General features: G+C 41.1%; 1 protein-coding gene across 4 annotated transcripts in view; it reads right to left on the bottom strand.

Annotated features, from left to right (window-relative positions):
• Positions 1 to 12,371, bottom strand: part of slc12a5a (solute carrier family 12 member 5a) — a 152,714-nt gene that overhangs the window by 138,205 nt on the left and 2,138 nt on the right. The gene's annotated exons all lie outside the window — the stretch shown is intronic.

Consider the following 12,371-nt stretch of genomic DNA (forward strand, 5'->3'; position numbering starts at 1 on the left):
GCGGGCCAGACAGGCAAAGTGGCCCAGAGCTGAATGAACATAACACGAGAGGGGAGGAAAAGAAAGAGGGAGGGAGGGGGGGAGGGAGGGAGAGAGGTTTGGTAGAAAAGAGAAAGGATTTGGGAAGCAGGTGAAAAAGTGCTTTGTGTGAAATATAATACCTAAAAATGATTGAGCGCAGGCGTTAAATACACATCAGGGGGACATATGATAAAGATAAATCAAGCACGCGACAGAGCTGTAATGTCTGCAGTTTACCTGGCCGACAATGAGCACATGGCGGGAAAACAAATGACTGCGGAGACAGAGGATCATAATGTGCCTGCTTCAAGTACTGGTCGGTACAGCAACTCCAGAAGCACTGGGCTCTTGGCAGACAGATAAAGGGAAGGTCACAACGACATGAAAAGGGAAGGTGAGGAAGAGAGCAAACGTCAGGCAGGGAAAGAAAGGGAGAGGATTAATGGGTTGTCATGACTCAATCCACTCTAAGAGAAACTGTTGGGCTGATTCCCAAAGTGGATGGTGGCCAAATAAACTTAGAGGACTCGTAGTGAATAGATGGATGGATGGATGGATTGATGGATGGATGGATGACAAATGTTGGATCAATCAAACGTCAATGTTTTCTCCCTTTGACAGGATCAACTTTCCCGAATCCAAAACACTGCTAAATGCCGTGTCAAAAATGAATATGTCTGTTTTTGTCTTGAACGCCGCAGCCGCCCCTTCAACCAACGCTGTTTCAAGTCTGTACCGTTGTGAGGTGTACAGAGTACAGCTGGGAGGCTGATAGTCTCGACTGGAATCAGGGTTTATCCCATCATGATCTGGTATGAAAGGGGCACCCTTGAAAGACTATGTCATTCTCAAGAAAGGATGGGGAAAGGTCAACCACTTTGTTAAACATGATCGTCTAAAAGGATATTTCTACATGGGCTCGAGAACACTTTGTAAAAAGAAAACACCTCCTCATACCTCATCGCCTGAATAGGTCAACTGCCAGCAACTTCCAGAATGACAACATAGTCATAGCACCATACCAGCATCAGATTTACTGCGGCTTTATCGTACAGCTGCAGCTATTTTGCAGCATTTATGCAAGAAAACCACCGCAGATTGTGGTTTGGATAAAATGTTATGGAGGTCCTGAGATTACGCATCTTGAGTTACACTACATACATGATGCAACTTAAGCACCTTGGTAATATGTTAATATTTGCATCACAAGTTAGTGTTTTAATGATTTTATGCTTCGGTATTTAAACTGGAGCTGCACCTAAAAACCATTGTAATAAAAAATAATGTTAAGATAATCTTACTGATTAATCTACTAATTGTTAGGTTTTTTTCTTTCTTTTTCGACCAGCAGATAATCTTAAAATGTATTCACTGTTATGATTCTATAGGACTAATTTGAGAAGCTGTATCAGTGAGGTTTAGGTGGCATTTTTTGCTAAAAAAGGACTTGAATGATTAATCAGTTATCAGAATTGTCGCAGATTCTGATAAATTGACTTACTACTTGGCTGTAACAGGAACACAACAGATTTCTGTATTTGGCTAGAGACCTGACTCTAATCGTGGTCTACAGTTGTCCAGTCATTCAATATGTGCTGCTTTCTGTCAGTCAAGACAAAATAATCTGTGTCATTGTGTGTGCAGCATCTATTCTTTGCAGGTTTCATGATACTGAGCTCAGTTCCCACCTTTAAACAGTTTTCCATACAGCACTTAACATTCACAGCTTAAATAAAACTATACACTTTGTACTGTAAAAACTGAGATCACATTAAAGCTTGAAATTGCATGTTTCAGCATCTTGCACAAGTGCATCATTGTAGACAGCCAGGCCTAGCTTCCAATGCTTTAGAAAACAGCATAATTACAGTACAAGCTGAACACATATGAATAACGCAGCAGAGTGGTTAACACACCAGGGAAGCTGCAGCATCCGAGTCATGACATTTACGGTGTGTATGAGTGTGGAAGCCATTTCAACAACTGGTATTATATATTGTATTCTGTCACTACACAATTTGATGTTATTATATGTTTCTGTTGCCGCAGTGACAAAAATGTGTCTTATCTAAAACAGCAACTACAGCAGGATGTCATCTCTCCTCTTTACTCTGTTAAAAGAAGCTTGATGCTGCTTGAGCCTAAAAAAAAACATTATTTTTATCCACAAGCACAATACATGTCAAGTCCCATTTACATATTTGTAACTCCAAAGTTTACAGAGCAGTTGAAGGCAACAGCAAACATTGTGAGCAAAGTCATTTAATAAAAGAGCTTCATGAGATAACAAAAGCAAATGCCTGCAAGATGTCAGAGACGCTGGAAGTTTTTACAAAAGAATGAATGACTGCTTGTAAAACAGCTAAAAATAAAGTTTTCCGAAGCTCACAATTGTTGATTCACAACATGAAAGAGCCAACGACTGCCAAAACTACAACCTGCGGATGAAGAGATTGGAGTCTGTCTAGTAATTTCCCTCAAAAATTGTGTAGCTGTTGTATGGATCCTGAAAATTAACTAATCCAATTACGTTTGAAAACTTTTGATAATATTTTGATTTTGTCTGCAGTTAAAAATACTCAATCTTTTGCTGTATTTTATCGATTTCACAAATTAAAAGCACTGTGACGTATGTTTGGATTAAAACAACACAAATTCATTGTTCTATGGCTATATACAGCAGAGCACAGAGCTACAACGAATCAACTAAACTGACAGACTATATTAGCTAGCACTGTATTAATGGCTGTAAGTATGTCATATGTAAGGCTCCCCTACTTTACAGAAGCAGCCCTGACAGACATGTAACATAGAACCGCAGCAAGCTACAATGCCCACATTAAGTCAGCTGGCAGAGACATATCAGCTAACAACTGTATTTATCCAATCTATACAGATTCATTATACTGGGTTTGAAGTTAATCTGTATCGTCTTGTAAACATGCATTGGTGTTGCTTTATAAGTCAATTCTTGTATGTTGTTGCTATTCCGTTATGAATAATCTGAATCAAATGAATACATGAATAAATAAAGGTCAACAATGACAAATACTGTGTCACAATGTCTTGCTTAAGAGGATGACCAAAATCCAACTAAGCATTTTAAGTGATTAAAGTAGAGATTTACTCCTATAGACTCCTTCAGATCTGATCATATTATGATTAATGGTAATACTCAACTACTGTCTCCAACTAAGTAGCAGCCACCTTGTATCTACTGCCCTTGTGGCTAACAACTGATGTATGCAGTGGAAGACACCGTGAATTATTTGGAAATCATATTTGACCCAGGCCTGGTTCTGCAGTCACCCTCTTGACATTGCACCACAGCAGTGGCATGTACGGTAATGGTGATAGAGAGTGTGTACCCCCAACTGAGCGCAACAAGCTGACAGAACCTTTGGACTGTGGAAATCTCTGGGCTGTGGAACAACTCCAGTGAGACACACACATGGAGCCAAGGCTCATCCTTCTCCCACCTGCCCGCTGCAGCAGCACTATGGCAACTAGCCTGGCAGCCAGACAGCCAAAAAACAATGTTGAAATTCACAACACAAAAAGTCAAACTGGGAGAGCATAATTAAAATTCATTTAGCCAGTGGCCCAGCTATCATATCATATATCTTCCCTTACAGTTCACCTTTTCAAAACACAAACTCTGCCCCCAGTTCCAGACCCAAATTCTCTCATAGCCACAGAAAGAGAGAAATGGAGGGAGGGAGAAAACAGAGCAGCGGTCCTCAGGGACAGGAAGGCCTGGTATAATTCCTGAATACCAGCCCAGCCCCATGGGGATCCATGACCTGCATCTCTGGCCCGCTGCTCTCTGCCTCCATCGCCTCGTGCTGCTCTCCAAATCAGACCAAAATAACACATAAATACAAATACACACACCACAGCTCTATAGCTCTTACATGCTGCTGGTGGCAGTGATTTATTCTGGCAACCTATGTGTAATAAATTATCATACTGAACGAGATTAAAATAATCTTGTTCCCAGTCATTGCTCCATTTTGTATCACCAGTATTGTTGTTGATAAAGGCATATTGTTTGGTGGCATATATTACATGGCACACTTTGCTAGACAACAGTGATGAGTGAATTGTGAGCAGAAGAGTCCGGAGAGACTTGGCTGCCCACAGATCCTGACGCCGACGAGCTGAGAGAGGGCGGATCCCACAGGACTAATAAATAAATTCTGAATGACGAAACCGACTGCAACACCATCGTATGCCATCTGTGACACATGCAATGCAAAAATCAAACGCACAATACAGACAAGTCACTGAGCGGAGAGGAGGAGGAGGAAAGACAGAGGCCTTCACAGCTTCACATAGAAAATCTGACTTTTTTTAACTCATAATGATCCCATGTATTACTTGTTTGTTAAAACCCAAAGGTTATACAGAGGAATACTGTTTCTTCCTCTCTCAGGCACACACTGCTTTTTGTTGTTTAAGACAACCAAAGAAAAAGAAAATAAAGCAGTGCGGTTAATTTCCTTTACCTTTTATTTTGGCTAGTTAGAAGTACAGTAGTTAATCTCATAGTGAGTAGATATTTTGCTACCTCATGAATAAACTACATCTACATAAAAGAGCTCTGGCTCCGTTTGAGGGTGAGAGGCTGTTCTCTTGACACGGGCGAACAGAAATCCGAGGAGAAGTCACAGGAGGTACCACCAGCTGGTCCATGAGCTTCGTCTCGATGATGGTCAGTTTAAGGCTTATTATCATACTTATTTTAGGATGAGCCAGGGACAGTTTGACAGCGACAGGAGCCGCTTTTCTGCTCTGAGCTGATGTTTATTTATTCTTTTTAGCTCGGGGCGTTCAGAGAGCTCCTGCAAAAACGTGAGGTGCTCCTGGCGTCTTAAAAAACAAGGCACCCAGGGTGCGTAAGCAGCAAGCAATTACTGCCTGGAGAAAACAACTGGAAAAGAAGCCTCACACTTCAAATCTGTGGTCTGTCTGATCGGGTCCTTGATCCAGTTAATTTCTAGAATAAATCAATTCATCTTTGGGTTGATAAAATTTCAGAAAGGAGTCAAAAAAGGCCCCAAGATCTTATATCATTAGTTTACATCATAGATGTCATAGAGATATTCAGATTTTATGTGAGATGCTTTTTGAAGTTTGTGCTCAAACAATTTTGTCATTGTCAACTAATTGTTTAGCCCTAGTAAATATCAGGGAGAAAAGCAATTTGCATGCCTTTGTTACTCTCCAAAACAATGCCAGGAAACATCCACAGAACACCACTTTCAGGAAATATAAAAGATACAAACAAAATGCACCGGAGCTGGGTCACTTTTTTTTTCCTTAGAAAATCTTTACACAATCTTTAAAAAAGACACATATGGCTGTTTTTTACAGGATGTTCTTAACCGGCCTGACATGCTAAATCGGTGTGGGATATTAATGGTAGTGACTAATGCAAGAACACAGACACGATAGAAATCTCGAGTGCAAAGGCTGCAGAACATCCCTCGTGCCGCAGAAGGAGCTGGAGCTGGATCTGTGAACCTGTGATGGATGTGTCATCATCGGAGTTGCGTGGTAGAGTAGAAATGTTCTACCTCTCCCCCATGATGTTTCCTCTCCTCCTCTCTCCCCCCCCGTTCATCCCGCGTTAGTGTCACCGAGGTCTGCCCTGCAGCCTGCCTGCATGTGAGGAGGATTTTGTCACTTTCCATCAATTGGTCCCAACCCCCCGCCACACACACACACACACACACACACACACACACCTCCCCCATTTTCAGACACGGTTACATAACGGCATGAGGATTTCTGGGCTAAGAAGGTTTACTCCCCCTCTTGTGTTACCTTTTTTTTCTCTTACTTACCATTCTCCCATCCCCTCTCTCTTTCTCTCTCTCCGTCTCTCTCTCTCTCACACACACACACATACACACACACACACACACACACACACACACACACACACACACAATACAGACAATTGTGTAATTCACTGGGTTCCTGATCCCCCTCTTACCTCAGTTTTTTCTACCACTGGATTCTGACTGAAGGAAATATATGTATATGGTGAGAGTCTTGATTAGTGCACAACTGCCCCCTGTTGTCTCAGCAGAGAAACACACTTGTCTGGGTCACTGCAGAGTAATTAACTTCGCACATTCAGCCTTCCAATTCATACTTTGACACATTGTGCGTATGCAAGAAAAACTGTTCAAACCATGATGAACGCATAATTTCATTTATTTTTTTTTTGTCAAAGAGAGACACCTCGAGCACTCAGCAACCACACACACAGCATCAGACTTGTGTATCTCAGTAAAAACAATAAATTGGCTGCCCTCTGCTGTCCGATCAATGTCACCGCAGCTCCCTATTAAACTTTACAACGCCCACCACTGGAGAACCCTTTTATTATTTCATTCAATTTAAACAGCTCTTTGGAAAATTAAATAGGGCCCAGACATACATAGGTAATGGTGTATGATTTGTATTGATCGACACTGTAATGAAGGTCCCCCCTCTGACAGGAAAAGAATAACAGGCTGAATGATGGCAGTGAAGCTATGGCATTTAACAGCTAGCTAGATTAGAAATCAATGGCTCCTCTGAGGGAGAAAAATTCAGCCCTTTAATGGCATTAGAGCAAAGAGAAGGACAGACAGGCAGGAAGACAGAAAGGTAAGAATAAGGTTATGATGTTTTCTAGGTCCACAGGGAAAGTACTAACAGATGTTGAACAAGTGGTGACTTTTGAAACTACTACCAGTCTCATATTTGGAAGCAAAATTAACATAAAGCTTAACTGTTTTTCTTGTGATCTTACTTTAATGATTTAGTGTGTTGAAAAGGTGCAGTATGTAACAATCCTAGGTTAAAACCTTAAAAAACTAACAAAACTCATCAACCGAATGTGAAGAAGTAACAGTTTGTCTGTTAAGTCAACGACGTCTATGTATTGTGTTGCAGACATATCAACCGAAGTTAGCATGCTAGCCAGCTAACACTGAGCCATCATCAGAAGAGGGGAAGTCAAATCATAAGCAAAACCAGAACTTCCCCAATGCTCCGAGCTCTCAGTCCAGACAGAGTCATTTAATACAGTTGATAGTTTCACTGTTAACTGAGCTTGATATGTGGTGATATGCTACCCCCTATTTCTTTGGAGTGCGCATTCGAGAGGTGACCAATGGTTACATATTGCACCATAAACCATAAATCAGTTTATCAAGATGTTTCCCGAGACTCAAATACAATATTATTTTCCAGCCCGAGCAGCCACTTCATTTTTATTATGTAGTGCCCATCAAAACTCAAGCTAATTCAGTGCTCATACTGACATCCATGAGTAATGCGAACACTCAACATAGTCACAACCCAGATAAATGTGTATACAGTATGGAACTGAGACACAGGTGTGAGTCAACAACAGTAGGACACCTGGGACACTTGATAAAACGAAGGGCCAGGTGCTAGGAAAACAAACCATTGGCCTCCATACACACCACTCCCACCGCTGAAACAATGCCCTCAAACACACACACACACACACACACACACACACACACACACACACACACACACACACACACACACACATGTATATCAGGGAAAAAAAGAAAGAAATACACGTTGTCACTATAGATCTGTGTTTGCATTTTGTTGTTTTGAATGTGCAGGGACGTTACAGCCAGTCAAGCGTTAAAGGATACTAAATCAGGCCTGTGACTGACAATTCCCAGCCCTGCTTTGATAATGTGTTTGGGGAAGATTCTAGACAAAAGGCACGCCATTATGAACCTCAAGCATGCAATGCTGAGCACGCAGAGCAGCTTAAACTCTCCTGGTTGGTCTCAAGGTAAAGTAATCTCTATATATTGTATATTCACATCCATAAAAACTGCTGTAAACCCTAAGATTATGACAGAGTTCCTTTTTGTTTATTGCAGCCTGTAGTTATGTACGCCATTTACTCTTTTGTGCCCTGGAGGTATGTCTGCTTCTCTGTGTGCACAATAACTTCGGGGGGCAGACAGAATATCTTAACACTTCAAGGAAAAGGGACTTAAACTTTGTGGTTATGATCACTTCAAATGCTGTTGCAAAGGGGGCACATATTAAATCGCAAAATCGCAGTATATGGCAGTTAAAAAAGGAGCTTTGTCGAGCACTTTGATGTGTTTTCAAAGCAGCAAAAGACAACTAAGGGAGCTCCAAAGAATCATAATAACCCTGGGCCCTATTTTATAGGTATATCTGTATAAACATGACTACAAATGCCAAAGAAACTGCAATAAAACAGGGAAACTGGACTGGAACTAAAACAAGGATAGAAAGATGTAGTGGAGTTCACAATCCTGCTTTAGGCACCTCAGAATCCCTTTTTCATTCATTTTTTACATTTCAAATGGCCCCTGTAAATTTCATGATGGAAGAAATTTTAGATGTTTTCCAAAAAAACCTCACAGCTTAAACGGACTGTATCTGCTTTTTGTGGAAACAGATGGTCAACACAACACATGCAGTTAAAATATACATGAGTATCACATTTTCCTTTCAAAGCTTTGATTACACAAGACTTTCCGAGACTTTATAAACACTCCATAAAAATCCTAATCAGGTGTCCACCCTCTTCCCTGAAGTGGCTGAAACAACCTGCCCACTGTTTTAATCCCACAATAGACGCGATCCATAATGGGCCTTTGTGACTCAATATCTGTGTTCACCATCTGACTGCACCTCCATATCAAAGAGGTCTGTTCACTATTTACATGGCCTTCATTACAGCATAGGGCCAGAAATGCCTGAACAAACAATCCTCCCTCTGGTCGGCCAACAGCCCATTATCATAGGAGCACAATCGCTGGCAAACTCTGCAGGATAAGAATTTCAGTCAAATTTGAGTGAATAATAATAATAATAATAATAATAATAATAATAATAATAATAATAATAATAATAATAATAATAAGGAAATAAACATACATACAAATACACTCCTAAGCCTTTGAGCTTTATTCAAAATCAAAGTAAATATCTGTGACCTGTTTTTAAAGATTTGCATCTAGAGTTGGAGCCGATGCACTCGAGGGCTGAGAGCCACAGACAGGCTGGGAAAGTCATTAAATCCTGAGAGATGGACTAATGCATGACTTGGTTTTGTTGACCATATTGAAATACAGAATATTGCCAGTCTTATCCTTTAATAATGCAGGGGCCCGCTCAGCTTGGCTCTGGGTTTGATGGAGAGGGGCCAGCACAAACAAGCTGAACGCAGAGTAATACTCTGTTTAAATAAGGGTGATAGGAAGTGCATGGGAAATTGCAAATTCGTGTCAGGCTTCAGTTCCATTTGTTTCTTGACACACGCACATAAATAGTTCTGTATACAGATTTACAACACATTTTAGACATTTACTAACACATACTGAGTGGTACAAACACACACATTAATTTTGCCGCGTAGAAATGGACAACCCAGGCAGAGGGAAAGGAATTCATCTGTTTTTGCTGCTGTCATGAGGTTATTAGGTAGTGCCGTTGTCGCGATTATGGTTGTTGTTGTTGTTGCTGTTGTTGTCACTCTGCTCCCACGCTGTGTCATTGTCTTCTGGACTGCCTTTGCCCGAGAGGAAACAGAACATCCTGACACAGATTAAACCTCAGCCAAGTCGGCCACGCTCACTACGGACAAACTGGGTTATTAACATCAAAGCCTGTGTTTTTAGACCTGAGCCCTTCTGCTACAATAGTTACTGTTGATATATTAAGAAAACTAAACCACAAGTTCATACATGCAATCACAGTTTGGCTAGAAACCACAAGAGTCAAGGGCGAGGAGTGCATCAATAATAGATTAGAACAGAGACCGACCAATTTCAGCCAAAATAGCTCAGACCACACACTCAGACATATGGAGGTCTGCTCACTGGTGTGAAAACTGAATCTAACTTGAAGTTATAGAGGACAAACTGAAAGATTTGAGCAGCAGCAACTCTCATATCAAAGATCCTTTAATGAATGTCTTTTAGCAATTCATCAAACTAAAATGTTTAATGTGACAACCCAAAGATCACCTGAACCTGCACTTCCTCGCTGATTTACGGAGCTTTTCAGAATCTTTCAGCTCATCATCATCAGCTCTGCTGGGATTTGGGCTCTGATAAAAACACGCCACACAACCTGGCCAGGGCCGACCAACAGACAGTATATGCTCGTCATTTCTTAATTGCACGGCTTTATTTCATTTTGTCCTATTGAAGTGTGCTGAAATGAGGAGTTAGCTATACAAAATTTTCTCATATTACTATAAACGTACATGTACATAGTGGACCACTAAGCAGCCACAAAATCAGTTAGCTCCCTGAGGAGTAGATGGAGACCAAACAGAATCAGAAAGAAACTGAGTAATGGATATTCATCAGTTGTACAGTAAACATGATTTTAAAGAAGTTTCAAAGCCTCCCTGCCTTGCCACCTGCAAGGTGACAAACAGGCAGCCCATCGTGAGCCCATCTGCGGCCATTCCACTGAGCCCAACCAATCTAACAAAGATATATCTCCTTACGCTACATGCAAGGTCAAGGGCAGAGAGGGCACTTGGCAGCCACATGAAGATCTTTCCTGCTGCTGCAGCCAGTCATCATCAACCACACTGGCCGGCTGAGCCGACTGAGCTCACACCTCCCTCTGGATCAATAGAAACAGGATCACGGGTCCAGGCCAAGGGGGAAGAATTTTCAAACTGCTGTGGTCCACCACATGAAACAAGAATGAGACTGATAGAGGGCTGTGGTAGACACTGTACAGTGGGAAAATGCCAGCAATGGCATAATTACATTTATAGATCCAGACATGTGGACAAACATATTCAGGTTCATATTTTACACACCACTTTGAGTATTAATTATATGTTCTCACAGTCACACACAGAATATGAAAAGAGTCTTGATGGCATCTATACTGCTACACACTGTTTTGATAAAGGATGAATTTGAGTCAGATAAAATGCTAAATATTCTCTGGTTTCAGCTTTTCAGATATGGATTTAGATATAAGATTTCTGTCTCTTTGTTTCGTATAATAACAAAATCATCAAGTCAAGTTATATTAAATGATATGTCATCTTCTGGGATATTACATTTTTGGGGGTTTTCAACATTTCACAAAATAAGTCAAAAGAAAACAATTACAAAAGATTAGACAATAACAAAAATGGTTAGCCTCAGCGCTACTATGCACCTCTTTCATACAGGAGAAAAAATAAAATTGCTTAGCCACCTCCATTTTTACCCTCCCAGAGTATGGTGTACAAATCTGATTTTCATCTATGGTTTTTCATTTTGTTCCATTACAACGATTTCAAGCCAAACAGAACAAAGAACAGGAAGGAGAAAATAGTATCACGCCATCCCATCCCAGCCAGAAATGTATTTCATAATGGTACTTGCTTGATCTGAAGTGTTTTTTTACCTCAGTACAAGACCATTTGTGCGAAAACTCATAGTACGGTGTCACTATGGCAACCAGCAAAGTGGATGCAGAGACATCAGTCTCCACAAGGCTGCGGCTCAGACTGAGCGTGGCATATATGAGGGGAAGTCCTTCACTAAAGCATTCCCCATGTCTTAAGGGGAACTCAAGGAGATGGAGAGATTTGTTCCTACTGACCCACGCAGCCATCTTTTACGTCCAGAGGGATGATTGATACACGCTGGGGCGTTCGAGTAGAGAAATGCTGAGGAGGCATTTGTATGTTAATTTGCCCGGACAGGAGGATATGATGTCTTTCTGCAGGCACATGTAGCAAGGGGAGAGCTGGCCTGGCAAGTGAAAGCTTTCCTTCCTCACCTCTGTGATGGTTCAATAGTGGGAATCTGTCAGCAGTATTGAGCACTGGCGCAGCAAGAATGATGTTAGGACAAGGTGTTGACATCTAATATATCCAGTGAGAAGGGTAAGTATTTAGCATTAAGCGTATGGAATGAAGGTAGTGGTGTCATGCTGGTCACAGCTTTAGACCAAGGAATAGAGTTAAACTGAATACCTGACTAAGCCTACTTAAAACACAGCACAGAAACTATGGAGCCACAAATCTATAGCTGCAATAAAGGAATTTATGGGAATCCAGGGAGCCTGCTCAATTAATCTGAAATGTCATTAATGTAGCAGGTGTCACAGCTTAAAGACCGTATGAAATGTATCGATTCGTTTTGCAGACAAATCTTTATTTGCACTTGACTGGACCTGAGTGATTGCACTTTTTCTAATGCTAATCATTGCTAATGGTAAAGGCTTTCATTCCCGGGTCCAATGGGAATTTTCTGTCACCATTTGTTCTGCACTGCCGCATTCAATTCAGGCATGAC

The sequence above is a fragment of the Acanthopagrus latus genome, chromosome 6, assembly GCF_904848185.1.
Source record: "Acanthopagrus latus isolate v.2019 chromosome 6, fAcaLat1.1, whole genome shotgun sequence".
In the NCBI taxonomy this organism is placed as follows: Eukaryota; Metazoa; Chordata; class Actinopteri; order Spariformes; family Sparidae; genus Acanthopagrus; species Acanthopagrus latus.